The sequence below is a fragment of the Nomascus leucogenys genome, chromosome 16, assembly GCF_006542625.1.
Source record: "Nomascus leucogenys isolate Asia chromosome 16, Asia_NLE_v1, whole genome shotgun sequence".
Taxonomy (NCBI): Eukaryota; Metazoa; Chordata; class Mammalia; order Primates; family Hylobatidae; genus Nomascus; species Nomascus leucogenys.
Genome location: NC_044396.1, coordinates 84,556,968 through 84,576,452, shown reverse-complemented (window position 1 = coordinate 84,576,452; position 19,485 = coordinate 84,556,968).

Sequence of the window (19,485 nt, the reverse complement as noted above, 5' to 3'; positions counted from 1 at the left end):
TAAAGCTTTTTAGGGCTTCTTTAAAATACATTTTGCTGAGCTTTAAAATGAGGAGCATCTGTCTGCTTCCAGCTGTCTAGACCTGGGTTATTTCTGCCCTCAGCCACTTTAATGAGGTTGTTAGAGTGACAGGGTGTGCTACTGGCCACAGCTTCGGAGACTCGGGTCAGGGAGACTGTTTTCAGCAGCAGCCCTGTGAGGAAGGGACCAGAGGGGCCATCAGTCTCCCTCACATTCCACTGCACCCAGCTCCAGGGCTTCAAAGTGCTGGCGACAGTTTAGTTACAGCAATGTGACACCATCACTAAGAAGATAAAGCACCATCTTTTGCTGAGAGGATAACACCATTGCTGAAAGGATTAAGTATCATCCATTATTTTTTTTTCAAGTTTGATTTTTAAAAAAATCAAGGTATGACTTTCATAGAGAAAAGTGAACATAGCTTAAGTGTACAACCTGGTAATGTTTTTTGTAGATGTATGGCCCCGTGTGACCACTGCCAAGTCCAAGATGTAGAATATTTTCATCCCTTCAGAAGCTTCCCTGGGGCTCTTTCCCAGTCATCAAACCCACCCACCCACCCAGCAGAGGTAACCACTGTTTGGATCTCCAAGACCATACATTGGTTTTACCCATTTTTGGTTCTCATATAAGTAGAATTATACAGCATGTATTTTTGGTGTGTGTTTAGCTTCTTTTAATCAACATAAGATCTGTGTATTTGTCAAATATACATCTAAATCATAATTTTCCTAAGTTAAAAAGTTGACTCTTATGCAAATATAAATTGACCATGTATCAAAGATTTTATTCAATAGATTCATTAATAAAGGAATCAGTAGAACACTGAAAACAGGTTTCAATAAGAATGTATTTGAATTACTGAGATTTTATTCTCTACCAGACAGAATTTGTTTGCTTTGCTGTGGACAGGATTCCTTTTCATTGCTATGAACAGGAAACATTTGTACTGCTATCAGTTTTCTGTAACTTAAAGTTATTTAGGCAATAGAAAGAAAAGCATACACTCTCTGCACTCAGATAATCTTGAGAGTCCTCTAGACAGTACCTAGTATTGCCAGACAATAAGAGGACATCCAGGGATCTCTGGCCCTTTTCTAAAACCTAGCAATTATTTCTTGATGATACAAACACACCTCAATTTATTTATCCATTTGCTTGTTGATGAGAATTTGGGTTAGTTGCAGTTTGGAGTTATGAATAAAGCTTCCATGAGCATGTTTGTTTACGTCTTTTTGTGGACATGTGCAATCACTTCTCTTCAGTATGTACCTAGGAGTGTACCTAGTTCATAAAAATAATATATTTATTAATAATAATAAATTATTAATATATTACACTTTAGTAGATACTTCTGAACAGTTTTCCAAAGTCATTATATCATTTTAAACTGCCAGATATGTATAATAATTTCAGTTGTCCTACTTCCTTGTCAACATTTGGTGATATCAGTCTTTTTAATTTTAGCCATTTAGTTATTATCACCTACGTTAAAAATTTTAACATTTTAACATGCATACGAATTAGCTGGAATGTTCCGTCTGAAGTTTCGACTTCATCATTCTGAATGGAACTCAGAAGTCTACATTATGAACAAGTACTTTTTTTATTAGGGAATTATTCTGAGAGATGCTGGCTTAAATGCATCTTTACTGTGTAATCTATGAGTTGTTGTGGTCGTCTTCCTTCAAAGTGCATCCTGCCATGAAAGACGGTGAGAACTTCGGTTAGCTCACAGATTTCTGAAAGTAAAATAACAGCAACAACCAACTCTTATCTCAATATTCAGAACAATCCTCCAAACTGATACTTGGTTTTTCCATTTTGTGACTGGGGAAATGAAGGCTCTGAGAGGTAAGGAAATTTGCACAAGAACTCACAGTGTGAGAGCAGGACTTAGGTCCAAGGATTTTTGAAATCCTCTTATCAATCAGGAATTTTTCTAATATGCCAGTGGTTTTGACACTTTTTTTGTTTCTTAGTTCTACTAGCAGAAGCCCTGTTTCTGTCCAAGATGTAGTCTTAAGAAGAATCCAGTATATGAAACGAATCATAATTAAGCTGCTAAGGTGGAATGGAGGTCCATGAGGACATTGGCTTGCTTGTCTGTGTGAACTCTTTGAGCCCCAGCATCCTCCTATTGTCACCTGCTGCAGGCCTAAGACCCTCCCCTGGACTTGCAAACCATGGAGGCACTAGGACCATCCTCATAGGCCCCAAGTACAGATGCATAATTTGTAGCAACACTCTTTTTTATTTATTTAAGAAAATATCCATATCTAAAATTTGGAGACTCTTACTTAAACTCAAATATAACCCAAGAGCAAAATATAGCCTAGGGAGCATAGATAGTGTGCCGCTTAGAAAGGCAGTAGCTTTGTGAGAAAACTGGATGACCCTATGGGCCCCTGTCTCTCTGTGGTGCTTTGAATTGGGAGTCCCAGTGGCAGTGGAATCTCCTGGAGCTTCATTGCTAAAATGCAGGTAGTAAAGGAAAGACATATTTTTCATAAGGAGACTTTCCCCAAAGCTCAAATAAATCAATTGTGCACACTGGTATTCTCTCATCCTCAGATGGCAAGCTGGTCTGATTGAAGTCAGAGATCTCTTAACACTCCTTGCCATCTGGATCTTTGGAAGAGATTTGAGATACCTCTTAACATTCCTCGATTTCACCCTAGAAGCTTAATTATGACCCTTGGAATGTTAGGAGATCACTAACTTCATTCAGACCAGCTTACCATCTAAGAATGAGCATCCCCTCATTGTCCAGCTATGTGACCTTGGACCAGTTATTCCATATCTTTCAGCTTCAGTTGTGTCTGTGCAATTGTGTCAGTGACCACACAGAGGGGAGAAGTGAGGCTTATGTGAGATGCATAGTGCCCATGAGAGTTCCAGGCTGTGGGAGGTGCTCAGTAAAAATGCGTTTTCTCCCCTGGCTCTTCTGTTGAGCAAAACATACATCCTGCAGATCCACCAGCCATTTCAGAAATGTGTCATGGTGACAGTGGTGTGACTTTGCTTTCTGCTTTCCTTCTGGTACTGAGATAAGCCATTCCATGCCTCAGCACAAGGCCAAGGGAGGGAGAGCAAGGATGACATTGGTAGGAGGGACTGAAGAGAAACATATTTGTGCCGTGAATTCTATAAACATGAGAGGATGAGATCATTGCACCAGCTATTCCAGGAGTAGAATCAGCACCCCAGCTAGAAAAGGGGACAGGTCTCTGAAAAGTTGCAATTTTAGCTTACTTGTAATAGCAATAATCCCTAACATTTATTGAGAGCTCTTTATGTGTGCCAAACATTGTGCTAAGCAATTTACATGCATTATCTCATTTATCTTCATATCAATTCTGCTACATAGATGTCATCCTATCTCATCTTAAAGATGAGGGGATTGGCCAGGCGTGGGGGCTCATGCCTGTAATCCAAGCACTTTGGGAGGCCGAGGCTTGTGGATCACCTGAGATCAGGAGTTCAAGACCAGCCTGACCAACATGATGAAACCCCATCTCTACTAAAAATACAAAAATTAGCTGAGCATCGTGGCTGGCGCCTGTAATTCCAAATACTCCAGAGGCTGAGGCAGGAGAATCGCTTGCACCCGGGAGGGGGAAGTTGAAGTGAGCCGAGATCATGCCATTGTACTCCAGCCTGGGTGACAAGAGCAAAGCTCCATCTCAAAAAAAAAACAAAAAAGATGAGGGGATTGAGGCACTGGAATCTTATGTACCTTTCCCAAGTTCACTCAGCCAGCAAGTAGGCAATTACATTCACCTAGGCTCTCACAATAGTACTAGCTGGAGTATCAGTTTGGTGGCTGTAACTAAGGTTCAAATATAGTGGCTTAAACAAATCGGAAGTTACTTGTTTCTCATGTGTCAATCTTGATGTCAACTGTCAGGAACCAGGCTCCTTTGATCTTCTCACTCAGCTGCCATCTCCAGCATGTTCCCCCCTCTGCATGGTCCCTGAAGATTCACCTTCACATCCTCATCCCAGGTGGCAAGAAGGAAAGAAGGGAAAGGAGAGGCTGTTTGCCTCCATTGGCTCTGCCTACATACCATCAGCCAGAACTGGGATTGTGGTCATACCTAGCAGCAAGAGAAGCTTGTGAATCACTCTTTTGAGTTAAAATGTATTATTTTTGTTACTAACATAGTAGTGAAACAGAAATGATTAGTGGACAACAAACACTCTGTGCTGTAACCACTATGCTACCTTATTTGTGTTGAGAGATATTGGGCAGAGTATGACTGGAACTTTGTCATCCAACACAAAACATAATTTTCAGCATAAACAAACATTTTGTAGACACCTGCCACCTACAGAAAAATGAGAAGTCATGCTATAAGATACAGCCGGGCATGGTGGTGGGCGCCTGTGGTCCCAGATACTTGGGAGGCTGAGGCACGAGAGTGCCGCGAACCCAGGAGGCGGAGTTTGCAATGAGCGGAGATCGCGCCACCGCACTCCAGCCTGGGCAACAGAACTAGATTCCGTCTCAAAAAAAAAAAAAAAAAAAAGATACAGCCCTGCAGATGAGGAGATAGCATGAGTTGAGTACCTGCTATGTACATGGAGCTGGCTTAGAGACTTCCCATACAGCATATCATACCATTGTCTCAACAAAACCATTCAGAGATGAAGACGCTAGGGACTCAAGGAGGTGAAATAATTCACCTAAGTTCATGTGTTTAGTAAACGGTCAGGTCAAGATTCAAAATCCCAGAAGTGTGACCCTGGGTAGGTTGCTTAACCTTTCTGTGCCTATGACCTCCTCAGCTCTAAAATGGAGCTAACTACAGGATTGCTGTGGGCTGTGGATGCTTTAATGCAGTTAAAGCCCTGGGGAGCAGCACTTTGGGAGGCCAAGGTGGGTGGATCACAAGGTGAAGAGATCGAGACCATCCTGGCCAACATGGTGAAACCCTGTTTCTACTAAAAATACAAAAATTAGCTGAGTATGGTGGCACGTGACTGTAGTTCCAGCTACTCGGGAGACTGAGGCAGGAGAATCGTTTGAATCCTGAGGCAGAGGTTGCAGTGAGCCGAGATCACACCACTGCACTCCAGTCTGGTGACAGAGAGAAACACCATCAAAAAAAAAAAAAAAAAAAAAAAAAAGCTCTTAGAACAGGACCTGACATGTAGCAAGCACTCAGTGAATGATTAGACCTTGTTAATTATTACTGTTATTGTGCTTATTGTTAATAATAGTACTGATATTATCTTCCACTCTACGCAGCCTGCACTTCATCCTAAGCCTAGTGTGATAAATGTTATATTGGGAATGAAGAAGGCTAGGAATGTCCAGAGAGAAGATAGATTCCTTTTGACTCTAAAACATAAAAAAGCATCGTAAAGAAGCAGCATTGTGTTGGACTTCGAAAGAGGGGTAGGATTTTAATAGGCAGAGGTGGGAGTGAAACTGGACAAAGAAGTTATTCCAGGGAAAGGGATCAGCTTGAAAATAAGCATCTAGAAAGGGAATGGCAAGTGTGTCGTGGGATGGGAAACCGTGTAGGTGAGGACAGTGTGTGGGAGTTAAGGCAGGGAACGGGGTGGGCCAATGCCTGGAGATAATTTAAGGAGGTTGGGCTGTTACCTGAAGGCAGTGGGGAGCCCTGGAAGGTTTTGATCAGCACTGTGCCAGGGGGAGATTGCCATGGCAACAGCTCTGGGGGAGGACAGGAGGGTGGAGAGGCCAGCTCACTAACTAGTGCCACGGGTTAGGTAATAGGTAATGAGGATCCAAATTAGAGCTACAGCTTTGGGAGAGGCTAGGAGGAAACAGAATAAGGACAACGCGTGGAGGGAGAATTAAAGGACCACAGTGGCTCTGTGTGCAGAGGGCGAGGCAGATAGAGTCGTGAAGCTGCAATGCCTAAACCCACTGTCTGAAGCACAGGCTCCAAATAATTTCAGCCTTATAGGATATGATGCTATCTGCCTGTTGTGACAAATGACTCATTTATTTTTTCTAGCTGGTTCTGGTTAGACCTTGGACTGTTTACTCACTCATTCATTTCATTAGCCATGTGTTCAGTGTCTATGTTAAACAAGCTCCATCAGTAAAAAGATCATCTCTGCTTGAGACACCATTTGTATGAGCAAGGTACAGGGTAGGCTGCTTTAAGAAACAGGCCCCAAATGCATTGGTTTAAATCAACTGTCCATTAATTCTTCTTTCTCATGTAAGTTTAGACACAGTTCAGGGATGGTGTGAAGGTTTGATGATGAAGGGAAATTAATCTACTTTTAGTCTGTTCTGCCACTCTCAACTTGTAGCTTCTCTCTCATGATCCAAAAGGGCTGCTCCCGCTCCCACTGTCACAGGTATATTCAGATCAGCAGAAAACGGGAAAAGAAAAGGAAAAAGGAAGGGCTCCCTTCCCCTTTAAGATCAAGACCTAGAAGTTGCACATATCACTTCCACTCACATCCCATTAGCTTGAACTTGTTCATATGGCCACAAAATTGCAAGAGGGGTGCCAAAGGTAACCTTTAATTGGGTGTCAATGTACCCAGATTTAAAAATCTACCACCATGGAATAAAGGGAACTGGACAAACAAGTGCAGTCTCTGCTATCCTACTACGCAGTCTCTGCTGTCTACTCTGCGTGCTACAATGCAGGGAACTTAGTGGCCACTTAAGGAATTTTTATCAAATAAATGAATGGCAGCATCATCATAGGTACTGGGGATACCAAGATGAAATAACATATTTCTTGTTTTCAAGGAGATTTTAGCCTATAAGGGGCAGGGGCTAAGCAAGTAAAGAAGTAAATGCAAAGAAATTTTCCACTGGGTAGGATAGCAGCCTGTGTGGAGCCCTATATAATCAGTTACAAAGGACAAAAGCAGCAAAGGTCATAAAAGGTCTTCATGGAAGAGATGATGATCGGCTGAGTCCGGAAAGATGAGTAGGTGTTTTCCTGGTGAGCCAGGTGAGGAGAGCTGATCAAGGACGAAAGGAGAGGATCATCAAAGACCAGAAGGTTTAGAAACAGCCGGGCATATTTAAGAGCGAACAGGCATGGACCAGGAGGGGAGGGAGGGGAATAGCAAGGGAAACTGGAAGAGGTGCGTGGGGTCAGGTCAGGGGACGTCAATCTTTATTTCATAGAAAATGGTACCCATTGAGCCATTTACAGTGCAGATGTCTCAGGTGGCAGGTGTGTGTGTGTGTGTGTGTGACAGAATGACATTTTCATTTTTAGAAAATTGCTTTGGGTCCAGGCATGGTGGCTCATGCCTGTAATCCCAGCACTTTGGGAGGCTGAGGCGGGTGGATCACAAGGTCAGGAGTTCAAGACCAGCCTGGCCAAGATGGTGAAACCCCATCTCTACTAAAAATACAAAAATTAGCTGGGCATGGTGGCGGGCACCTATAATCCCAGCTACTCGGGAGGCTGAGGCAGAGAATTGCTTGAACCTGGGAATCGGAGGTTACAGTGAGCTGAGGTCACACCACTGCCCTCCAGCCTGGGTGACAAAGTGATACTCCATCTCAAAAAAAAAGAAAAAAAGAAAAAAGAAAAGAAAAGAAAGAAAGAAAAATGAAAAAAGAAAAGAAAATTGCTTTGGGCACACTTTACAGAGAATGGACTAGCAGTGGGGACATGACTAGAAGTGAGAGGCAAAACTTTTGCAGAAGCCTAAGGTTTTCTTCACAGACACTAATATTTTCTGTAAGCATGACTTTCAATGATCTAATGTATCTCATAAAGATAGAAATATTTTATTTGAAATCAGTTAAAGTCATAGTTGATATTTTTAAAGATAAAGGCTAATTGATTTTATTTTTCTGTCATCAGTTTTTCTTCTAGTGGTCATTTTCACTTCCTCTGTTTGCTTCTGCTTCTTCTGCTGAAGTCTATAAACTGCTATTTACAGAACCATTGTGTGCCCTTGGGAAGGTCTTCTGCCTTCTGCACATAAGCCGAATTATGAGTGGGCTGGGAGAGAGGAACTCCACTGCTCTTTGCAGCTGAAAAACTCCCTGCTATAAGGAAGAGCCAATGGCATCCAAACCATGCAAACTCTGAAAAACAAGGAATTATCAACTGTCTCATTTAACCGTGAAAAAGCCGAGCCAAGAGACGTTCAATGGTGTCTCCAAGGTCACCCAGCCAAGCAACAGCAACAAAACCAGGGCCTAGGACACAGGTCCTTCTCAGTTCAGGTCTTTTCCCACTAATAGGATCAAATGTCACAGCTTAAACGAGGAACTCTTCAGCCTTTTAGTCTTCACTGATTTTTTCTTTTGCTCAACTATAGCATGCATTTTGAAACGATGACCTTGAGATTTCTTGCAGTTTTACATTTTCATGATTTATAGAGTTTAACATGAGCGTATTTTGTAGATATTTCTCTACTAACATGAATACACCATGCAGTAAGCACTTACCCAGCCATTTGTTTATTTAATGAGAATTTTCCAGTCTCATTATCATCTTAGTAAGCAGCACTTTGAAGGATGGCCAGCTCCCTGTCATATGGAAGATCTGGGATTGACTGCACCGCTCTCATAAGGCTGGACCCTGTGGTAGCTTCCAGTTTTTGACTTACAAATATGGTAAGGCAATGAAGAACCTCTGAATCTTGGTGAGCACTTCTGACTGTCTCCTTAGGCTGGATTCTAGATGGAGAATACTTCATTAGTCTAATACTCATCTCACGATGCACAAAGTCAAGAAAAAAATCTTAACTGCCCCACCCCTGGCGGCCCATATCACACATACATACACAGCACACTACACTCATTGACACACGACACTACACATACACACACTACTGCACACATACCCCATACTACACACACACACACACAACTCACACACACCACTGCACACACACACCCCACACACATACTACCATACTTCCACACACACTGCACATACACATCCCACTCTACATACAGTGTACACACACAGTTCACTATAAACACACTCCCACACTACACACACACCTCACTGCACACACATCTAATACTGCACACATGCAAAACACATGCGACCAAACTACACAAAAAAATACACACAACACACACACAACACATACACACCACTGCACACACATACCCCACACACATACTACCATACCCCCACACACACTGCACATACACATCCCACACTACACACAGGCCACACACACTACTATACCACAAACACACACACTGCACACACACATCCCACACTACACACACACTTCACTATAAACACACTCCCACACTACACACACACCACACAACACACCACTGCATACACACCTCACACTACATACACACCACACACACTATGCACACACACTGCTACACACACACATCCCACACTATACACATACACACTACACACACATCTCACTGCACACACATCTACTACTACACACACACAAAACACACACAACCAAACTACACACAAAAAAATACACACAACACACACTACACACACCACTGCACACACATATCCCACACTACATACACACCTCACTGCACACACACCCAATACTACGCACACAAAAAACACACATACAACCACACTACACACACATAAAAACACAATACACAGAACACACACAATACACATACAGACCACTGCACACACACACACCAAACTACATACACGTACACCAACACACACACACACACGCAGACTTTCTGCTTCTTCCTTAGTCTTGACTCATATCAGTAAATGACATTATATCATGCCAGGTTACTCAAACCAAAAACCTATGAGTTAACCTCGATTTCCTTCTCTTACTCACCCTCTTGTTCAGCCCATCAGCATGTCTGGTCAATTCTTCCTTCCATGTAAGAACACGTCTGAAAGCTGCAAATTTCTCTTTGTCTCCAGGACCATCACCTTGGTCCAAGCCATCACCCTCTCTCCTAACTCACATCCTGTCCAATCTTGACTTCTTCTATTCCATTTTCTCTACAGCAGCCAGAATAACATAAAAATGTCATTTAGTTCATGTCATACCTTCTCATAAAAGTCTACACTGTTTATCTTATTTTGGAAAAAAAAATCCAAACTGTTTATCCTGGCTTACAAAGGACTCCTGCCACCCTTCTGACTCAATGTCCTACCCCTTCCCGGTGGATTCATTTGTTCCATTATGAAAAGGGTATGGTTACAGGCACTTGTGATGCATCAGTGAAAAAAACAAAGATCCCTGCCCTAATGCAATTTACATTCTAGCAGGGTGAGAGGATAAACAAATAAGTCTAAAGCTTATGTAGAGTATGTTAGAGGTTTTAAGTGCTATTTGAAAAAGAAAAATAGAACAGAATGGCAAGCCAGCGATTATAGAGAGGGTTCTAGGATGCAATTTTAAGTAGAATGGCTAGACAATGTATTTAGTGCTTTTTTGTAAAGGGTGAAAGAGTTGGCCACAAAATATCTGAAGGGAAGGGCTTTCTAGACAGGACGAGTTCATTTTCTATACAATAGCCTGAATAATAGACTATATATATCTTATATTCTAGTTTGGTGAGTTCAGATAATAAGCAAGTAAACAAACAAACAAACAAGCTAGGAAAAGCTCAGATAGTGAGAAGCTGCTTGCACAGACCTCAACAGGATGATGAGAAGTGATTGACCGGGAGCTGCTTTAGATTACTTGTCTCATCTCATCCTTAAACCAGCCTTATAAGGCAGGTCTTATCAGCCGTGTTATACAAATAAGGACAGTAAACACAGAGAGATGCTAAATAATTTTCCCAAATTCACTCAACTAACTTCTCTTTCCATGTGGTTCCATTGTCCCATGTGTATTCACCGCCACCATATTTCTCAAACTGCACATTCATGATTGGGTGTTTGGCCACTTTCCTTTCCTGATTCAAGTGGATAAACTGCATCTATCTCAGTGTGGAACCTCCAGCACCTGGTGCAGTGATAGACTCACCATCAACACACAATGATGCTTGCTAAATAAGAGCACATGCCTGACCCACTGTTAAACTCTTGGTGTGGTTGACTCTAAATATGAAGCCCTTCCCCACGATAATGGGAATTGACCCTAAAGTCATGTGCCAGTTTTAAAATTGACTCACAAATAATTTGAAACTTTTCCATTGAGTCTGTTTTCCATCTTCCTGAATCTCAGTGAGCTTTGACTCCTTTGACCAATGGCATGCATTGTAAGTGACAGGAGGTGACTTTTGAGGCTAGTTCCTCAAAGGCTGTACAGCTTCTGCCTAAATCATTGGATACTTGGCCTCTACATAAGAAGTCCCACTATCTTGACATGACCATAGTGGGGAGGCTACATCATGTAGGCTTTCTGGCTGGCAGTCCCAGCTGGGCCCAGTATCCAACCATTCCCAGTGAAGAAGCTGTGTCGTGTTGGAAGTGGATCCTCTCACCCCTCCTGATCCAGCCCCATCCATTGGAGTCAGTGGCAGTCTTCCCAGCTAAGGCCCAAACATCAAACAGCAGAGACAGATCATTCCTCAGTGCCCTGTCGGAATTGCTAACCCACAGAAGGCTGTTTTACTTTGCACGAGTAAGATTGGGGAGGTTGGTTACATGGCTATAAGTAACTGGAACATCAAGTAAAATCTTTTTTTTTTTTTTTGGCAGAGTCTCACTCTGTCACCCAGGGTGGAGTGAACTGGTGCAATCCTAGCTGCTCACTGCAACCTCCGCCTTCTGGGTTCAAGCAATTCTCCTGCCTCAGCCCCCTGAGTAGCTGGGATTACAGGCATGCATCACCGTACCTGGCTAATTTTTGTATTTTTAGTTGAGACGGGGTTTTGCCATGTAGGCCAGGCTGGTCTCGAACTCCTGACCTCAGGTGATCCACTCGCCTCAGCCTCCCAAAGTGCTGAGATTACAGGTGTGAGCCACCATGCCTGGCCCAAGTAAAATCTTAACCCTATATTTACTTCTCTGTTGTGCTTATTGTTCATCTTCCTTACTTAAATATAAGCTTTCTTTTCTCCCTCTCTCTCTCTTTTTTTGGGGGGTCCTGCTCGGTCACCCAGGGTGGAGTACAGCAGCGCAGTCTTAGCTCAGTGCAGCCTCAAACTCCTGGGCTCAAGTGGTCTTTCCCTCTCGGCCTCCCAAAGTGCTAGGATTACAGGTATTGGCTACTGAGCTCAGCCCTGATTGTAAGCTTTCTAAGTGCAATACTGTTGGCCTATTTTGTTTATTGCTGTATTTCTGGCACCTGGTAGAGTGCCTGGTATATAGCAGTTGTGCAATAACTATTAAATGAATGAATGAATAATAAGAGTTTTAAAACATATATATATATATATGGAAATAGGAAGGCAGGGAATATCAGCCCTTAGCCTTCTGGCCAAAACAAAGAGAAAAAACATGAAGCTCACAAGATTCCCAATGACTACAAGATAAAACATACTGGATGCTTTGGAAAGGCCTAGATGTTTCTGGAATGATTGACTGCTATCACTTTTACTCTCTTCTTATCCTCCGCCCATCATCTTCCTAGATGGTAAGAGATTTTCCATGGTTTAAGTTATGTCTTACCTCATTCCTTGCCAAGCCTGGAAGATCCTAGAAACTACTATGTGCTCCAAAAATATTTAGTGAATGAGATCTCCATGCATCCAAAACCACAGAGCCAAGTTTTACATCCGTGCAAGTAATACAAAACTGAGCTCTTAATTTGGAAAGGAAAGGATCAGCTAATTAATATGCAATGTCAGCAGCCTCATATATTTTATGGTACAAAACAGAACTGCATGTCCCTCAGCCCAGTCAATTTCCTGTTTGTTATCACATTAGACCTATTCCAGGGCAGATGGAAAATTTGAAGGACATTTCCAGCCATTAAGATGGATATAAGTCTTTCAGAATTGCATATAAATACATAATACCCCTCATCAACATTTTTAGAAATTAGGGTTCACACAATTTTTGATTAAGCAGGAGCTCTTTTATCATGTAATTCTGCTTCCTTCAGTTGAGAATTGGACTCCCCAACTCTATAGGCTGTTGATGTTAGTCTGGCTTTTAAGGCAGTTTCTGTTCAAAATTTCATGCAAAGATCCTTGTTGTTCCTCTCTCTGACCTTAACTCTGCCTGACTTTTAAAAAATCATTAATTAATGATTAAAAACAATGGATTTAGTACCTCCATTGTGGCCCCTGTGTTCAGCAGTCCTGGATATTGCCCTGTGGATATTTTCAGACCGGTACTAAGAGGTAGCACTCCTATCTCTGTTTTACATAGAACAGAATGAAGGCACAGGCGCCTTCTAACCTGCTCAAAGTCACAGCTAGAAAGTAGTAGAGCCTTAAACTTTGTGCTGGTTTGACTCTGAAGCAGGAATTCTTCTGACACTGCTGAAAGGGATGGAAGGCAAGCTGGCATTTATAGCACTCCTGCTATGCGCCAGGTACCATATTGGCCACTATACATTTCTTTTGTCATTTTACGGCCACATTATAAAGTACACATTTTTATCCCCATAGTATATATCATAAAACTGAGGTTTGGAGATATTCAGCAATTTGCCCAAGGTTAAACAGTTACTAATTCGTGACGCCAAGATGCAAGTTCGGTCTGTGAGACTCCACACACCGATCTTTTCCTTAAGCATGAGCTCATGTAAGGTTTTCATCTGTGCAGCCTGAGGCCCATTTGCTGTGCAGTACAGTGATGAAGTAACGTGGGAGGCAGAGGTATTCTGGGGCTTGGAGAAAATCTGAAGCCTCTCTAACTCTTGGCATTTCCATCTGTAAAATGGGTTCATAATATTCGCCCTCCCTACTCCACGAGACTTTTAAAACTGAAAAAAGAAACTCTGTGTCCCAAAACCTCACTTCACAGATAAGGACATTGAAGGCTTCTCTAAGTTGCTCAGTCAATGATGACTGAGATTAGTCTAGAATCCTCATATGTTAGCCTCTGCTTCGTAACAAATGCTAACATTTATTTTATAAGTTAAAAACGTACCTCTCATGTGTATGTAAAATGAATACATGTTAAAGATTTTTATCCAACTCATCAAGTAATGAGCAAAGCAGTAGTATGCTAAGACCAATTCAAAGGAGATCTTTGTAGAACAGAAAGGCACATAGACAACTAGCAATGCTGAAATAAATTTGCTAAAAGATACAAAATGGATTAACATTCAAAAGGCTATAACATGTAACATTTGGAGTTATCTTTTCTGCATGGCACAAATCAGTTGCATCTTGACTGGACAAAACTCATTGGCATTGCTATCAGTTTTCTACAAGATAACCTTTATCCTCACAGAGTTGTAAATAGATTCAATAGGAAGACAGTCAAAAGTTCAGATTCCTGTAGAATCAATGATTCGCAGAGGGATCTTGGCCCTTCCCTGAAAGAACTCCAAATAATCTCTTTTGCCAATTTCTGATTTTTCCTTATACAAAAAAAAAACCACAAAAAAATGGTGAAAATTTCAATAGCTTTCCACTATAGGCACTGATTCTGCTCACAGGTCTGTGGGACAGTGAGGTGGCTCTGCTCCCCCTGTCTCATTCTGGGGTCCAGGCTGGAGGGGGCAGCAGTTCTCTGGGGCCTGTTCTTCTCCTAGTGGAGGTCAGGCCTCCCAGAGAAGCAGCATGAGCAGGTGATGCCTCTGAATGCCTGTGATTGGAGGTGGCACATTTTTGCTTCTGTCCGTATTCCACCAGCAAGAGCAAGTTATGGGAACCAGCCATGTCAGTGGGAAGCGTAATCTTCCCATGGTTGCAGGAGAGTGCATATTTGCTGAAGGGTAATCATTCTCCTGATTTTCAGACCACATCAGGTTGTGCTAAGAGATGCAAAAACAAACATACACACACACGCACACACAAAAAAACACATCTGGGCACGGAGGCACCGTGTAAACACACAGGAACAACCTCTGCATACCGATATCCTGTTGGGTCCTTTTACCCCTTTTCTAAAAGTGAAAGAAAATATGGCTGGCCATCCAAAAGTTACATTTGGAAATGAACTCATGTTGATGCTTGGTTTTCTGACATAATCTACCAATAGCATGAAGGTTTTCATGGAGATATTTGACTCTTACCTGCTGTCTTTAATGAGTGTTGGCTACTAAAAGTTGGTGGTGATACATGTTTCTTAAATAGGGCACATCTAGCCCTTTGGGTTTTCAAAACTATGTTTTGGGAGAATAGAAAATGACAGAATATTTATCCTGAGCATTTATTTACTCAAAGAACTTGAGGAAAAAGATGACAGCTGTAGTTTGCACATGCAGAAAATAAATGATAGTGATATTTTAATGGATTGTTTTAATTTATTGTTTTATTTTTACTTTTGCCAAAATTATTCATAGCAAAAACACTTTATGGAATGAGGATTTCCAGTTTAGGTTGAAAACCACTTGAGGTATTGCCCATAAATTTTGAGACCAGGATGAAAAGTCCAAAATCATAGCACAAGGATCTTGGCCTAGAACAGGGGTCTAGATTAAGGGGAACAGTCTGAGGGAGCACTGATTCTCCAGAATTAGGGCCTAAGAGCATCTTCCTCTTTCTCTTAATTCTTTTTGTTCTTCCTCTTCCTCTTTTTCATCATCATGGCAATTATACGTGCTGTTACCATTTATGAATTACTCCCTCTTGTGGTAGATTCTGCACATAGTCCTTTACATAAGTGTGATGACTTAAGTTTCCTGCCTGGTGCCTGCAGACAGGAGGTTTGTAAACTGTGGCTGGGACTTGCATTCATAAAGCCTGTTTGGGGTGGTCTCAGAAAATTTAAAAATTAAAACCTGTTTAAAAGGGAGCCTTAACTGAATATCAAAGAGACTTATCTGTTCTTCCTCTGAGGAAGAAAAGGTATTTTTTTCATTGTTTTTTCTTGATCAATTTGGAGCATCAAAAGAAAAGTCGAGACAATTCTAAATAATGCAATGTCACACATTGATTAAATTATCTCATCTTTCAATAATCTTCTGAGAAAGTCATTATTATGTGGATAATATATAATACAAGGATAATCATCATAATAGGAAATGAAGTTCAGAGAGATTAATAATTGGTTAGGCAGCAATGAGAATATAGCCCAAGGAACCAGCTGGGATGCAGCAATAACCTCAGTAGACTGAGACAGAGACAGAGATTGAGATAGAGACAGGTTGAGATAGAGACCTTTGGGTCTCTACAGTGAGCTTTGAAACTCACCATGAGCACAAGAGGTAGATGTTACTTGTTCCTTCTCCATTTCCAGAGAAGGAAACCAAGTACAAGAAAACTGACATCACTTCCCCAATGCCACTTAGAAAGTGCTTAGGTTGGAATGGAATCCTAGGTCTTCAAATACCAAACCTTTCTGGAATCACAGGCCTCCTATGAAACACCTGAATTTTATCATCTTTTTGATATTCACATTACTTTGGGAAACTTTCATCTCAACATGAAGGACTTTCCAATAATGCAGACATCATCTTTTGGGCTTTGGAGAAAAATCTGAGTTTGAATCTCTGCTCACATATTCTTCTCTGACTCTGAGCAATCCACACACATTTTTTTTTTTTTTTTTTTTTTTTTTTTTTTTTTTTTTTTTTGGAGACAGAGTCTCGCTTTGTCGCCCAGACTGGAGTGCAATGGTGCGATCTTGGCTCACTGCAACTTCCGCCTCCTAGGTTCAAGTGATTCTCCTGCCTCAGCCTCCCAAGAGGCTGGGATTACAGGCAGCCTCTCTCAGCTGGGATTACAGATACATGCCACCATGCCTGGCTAATTTTTTGTATTTTAGTAGAGACGGGCTTTCACCGTGTTTCCCAGGCTGGTCTCGAACTCCTGAGCTCAGGCAATCCACCTGCCTCAGCCTCCCAAAGTGCTGGGATCACAGGTGTGAGCCACTGCACCCGGCCACACATATTCTTGAATGTATACTTGTGTAACACCAACTTCGATGGGCAGTTGTGACAACTAAATGAGGTAAAGAAGATGCTTAGCATGGGTCTGGCCATAGAACATACACTCAGCAATTGGTGAGTATATTGGTTATTCAACAATGGGATTTCTTGGGAGGCAATGAGCCCCCATATAATAGAGATATTCAGGCAGAAACCAAATAGCTTGGCTGAAGATTGAACTGGATTAACATTTTATAGGCCAGATTCATGACCCTCAGTAAAATGTGAAGTCACTGTAATGTGTTCATGTGACGGGCTGATTTCATGTGACGGGCCTCCCAACATTCACACATTGAAGCCCTAACACCCAGGAACTCAGAATGTGGCCATATTTGTAGATAGGGCCTTTACAGAGGCAACAGAGTTAAAATGAGGTCATTAGGGTAGGAACTAATCCCATCTGACTGGTGTCCTCATAAGAAGACATTTGGACACACGAGGAGACACCAGGGGGCATGCACACAGAGGAAACACCGTGTGAGGACGCAGCATGAAGTCGGCCATCTGCAAGCCAAGGAGAGGGGACTCAGGGGAAACCAATCCTACCTGCACCTTGATCTCAGACTTCCAGCCTCCAGAGCCCTGAGAAAGTAAAGTCCTATTGCTTCGGCCACCTGGTCTGTGGGATTTTGTTATGGCAGTGCTGTCAAACAATTATAGCTTGCAGTCAGCATTTTATAACATATAGAATAGAAAATATCATTGCAGTTAGTTCTATGTGTATTCTATCATGTGGACTGGGTTGTGATACAAAATGTGGATCACTGTCACAGAACCTAGAGCAACCTTGGGCTTCATACCTGAAAGTTCTCTTCTCATTTGGATGAAATAGTAAGAATGAATATGGTACCATTCATATTATATCAATGAATATGAAATGAATGCCTCTTCATGCTAAAGTTTGACGGATGTTAACTCCCTTAATCCTGACACATATTTTCAAGGTGATTATTGTTATTCCTGCTTTTCAGGTGAGACTAAGGCTGGTTATCAAACCTGTGCAGGGTCAAACACTTAGCATTTTTCAGGGACAGGATTCCTACCCAGGGGAGGCAGTCTCAAAAGCCTGAACTCTCCCTATTCAGCATCATCTCCTGGCCAGTGGCTTAGCACACAAACATCAGCTTCCCCTCTGCAAAGAATTCTGAGCTAGAGATTAAGAAGGCCTTGGCTTGGCCGGGCGCGGTGGCTCACGCTTGTAATCCCAGCACTTTGGGAGGCCGAGGCGGGCGGATCACGAGGTCAGGAGATCGAGACCACGGTGAAACCCCGTCTCTACTAAAAAATACAAAAAATTAGCCGGGCGTGATGGCGGACGCCTGTAGTCCCAGCTACTCGGAGAGGCTGAGGCAGGAGAATGGCGTGAACCCGGAAGGTGGAGCTTGCAGTGAGCCGAGATTGCGCCACTGCACTCCAGCCTGGGTGACAGAGCGAGACTCCGTCTCAAAAAAAAAAAAAAAAAAAAAAAAAGAAGGCCTTGGCTTTAATAGGATCTGTGCCTGTGCCTCAGGGCACAATGGGCCCTTTATGATTGCAGGAGGAACACAGAGTGCTGCTCCAGTTGGCATGGTGCTTTTCTTCTTGTAACCAAGGTACACTGAGCATCGTGGTGTCTGTGGGGTGGGGTAATGAGGCATAAAGTTCTGCCGTCTAGAGAGTCAGTCCAGCCCTAATAGAGGGAGGTAAGAAAAACGGCCCCAGCCCTTTTTGTCTGAAGGCACTATGAATAGCGTCTGTGCCTGCTGCCTTCAGTCCCTTTGAGCAAGTGGACTCTGGGTCAGACGCTCTTAAACGCAGGCACACGGGCTCATTAGTGGGAAAATGGCAATGGATAATTGGGATATGTAAATGACATGGGCAAACTGGGTGTTTTAACAATCAGGACCCAAAGAGAAGGAGTGTCATTTGGTGAAGAGAAAGGAACAGACTGCCCAGGGAGCCAATTACTGGAGCCAGAAGAGGATGCTCAGCCTAGCAGGGAGCCCACAGTCAGGATGGCAAGAGGCTGCGATGTTGTGGGGAGATTGTTTCTGCCTCTAAAATGCAAAGTGACCCATGACCCAGCCCTGTCTTTTTAGGTAGCAATTCTTGGCAATATTCTTTTCTAAATACCTCTGGCAGCCAGCCCCTCCTCTCCAAGATCGGACTCAACACCTCTCAGCTGGGCTCTGCCTTGTACTTGCTCTGATTGAACTGATTTTTCTCACTTCCAACCTCTCCTCCACAGAGTTGTCAGAAAGCCCTTTGTGGAACCACCTGGGATTAGGTCAGTTTATGCTTAAAGTAACTCATGACCCCAAAGTCCATAAGCCTGGTATATATATGAAAGCCTTCCCCATGTGGCCTCTGCTCCATCCACGCTTGCCTCCAACCATCACAACCACTTTCTCTGGAAACTCCACTCTCTGTCTTGCCTCCAAGCCTTTGCCTACACTGTACCTGCCACCTGGAATAGCGTTCTCAGGAAATAATATATTGTAGTAGTTAAATGTATAGGTTCCAGAGTTAGATCACCTGAGCTTGAATCCTGGGGCTGTCATTTCTTAGTCATGTAAACTTGGGTGCAGTATTTAA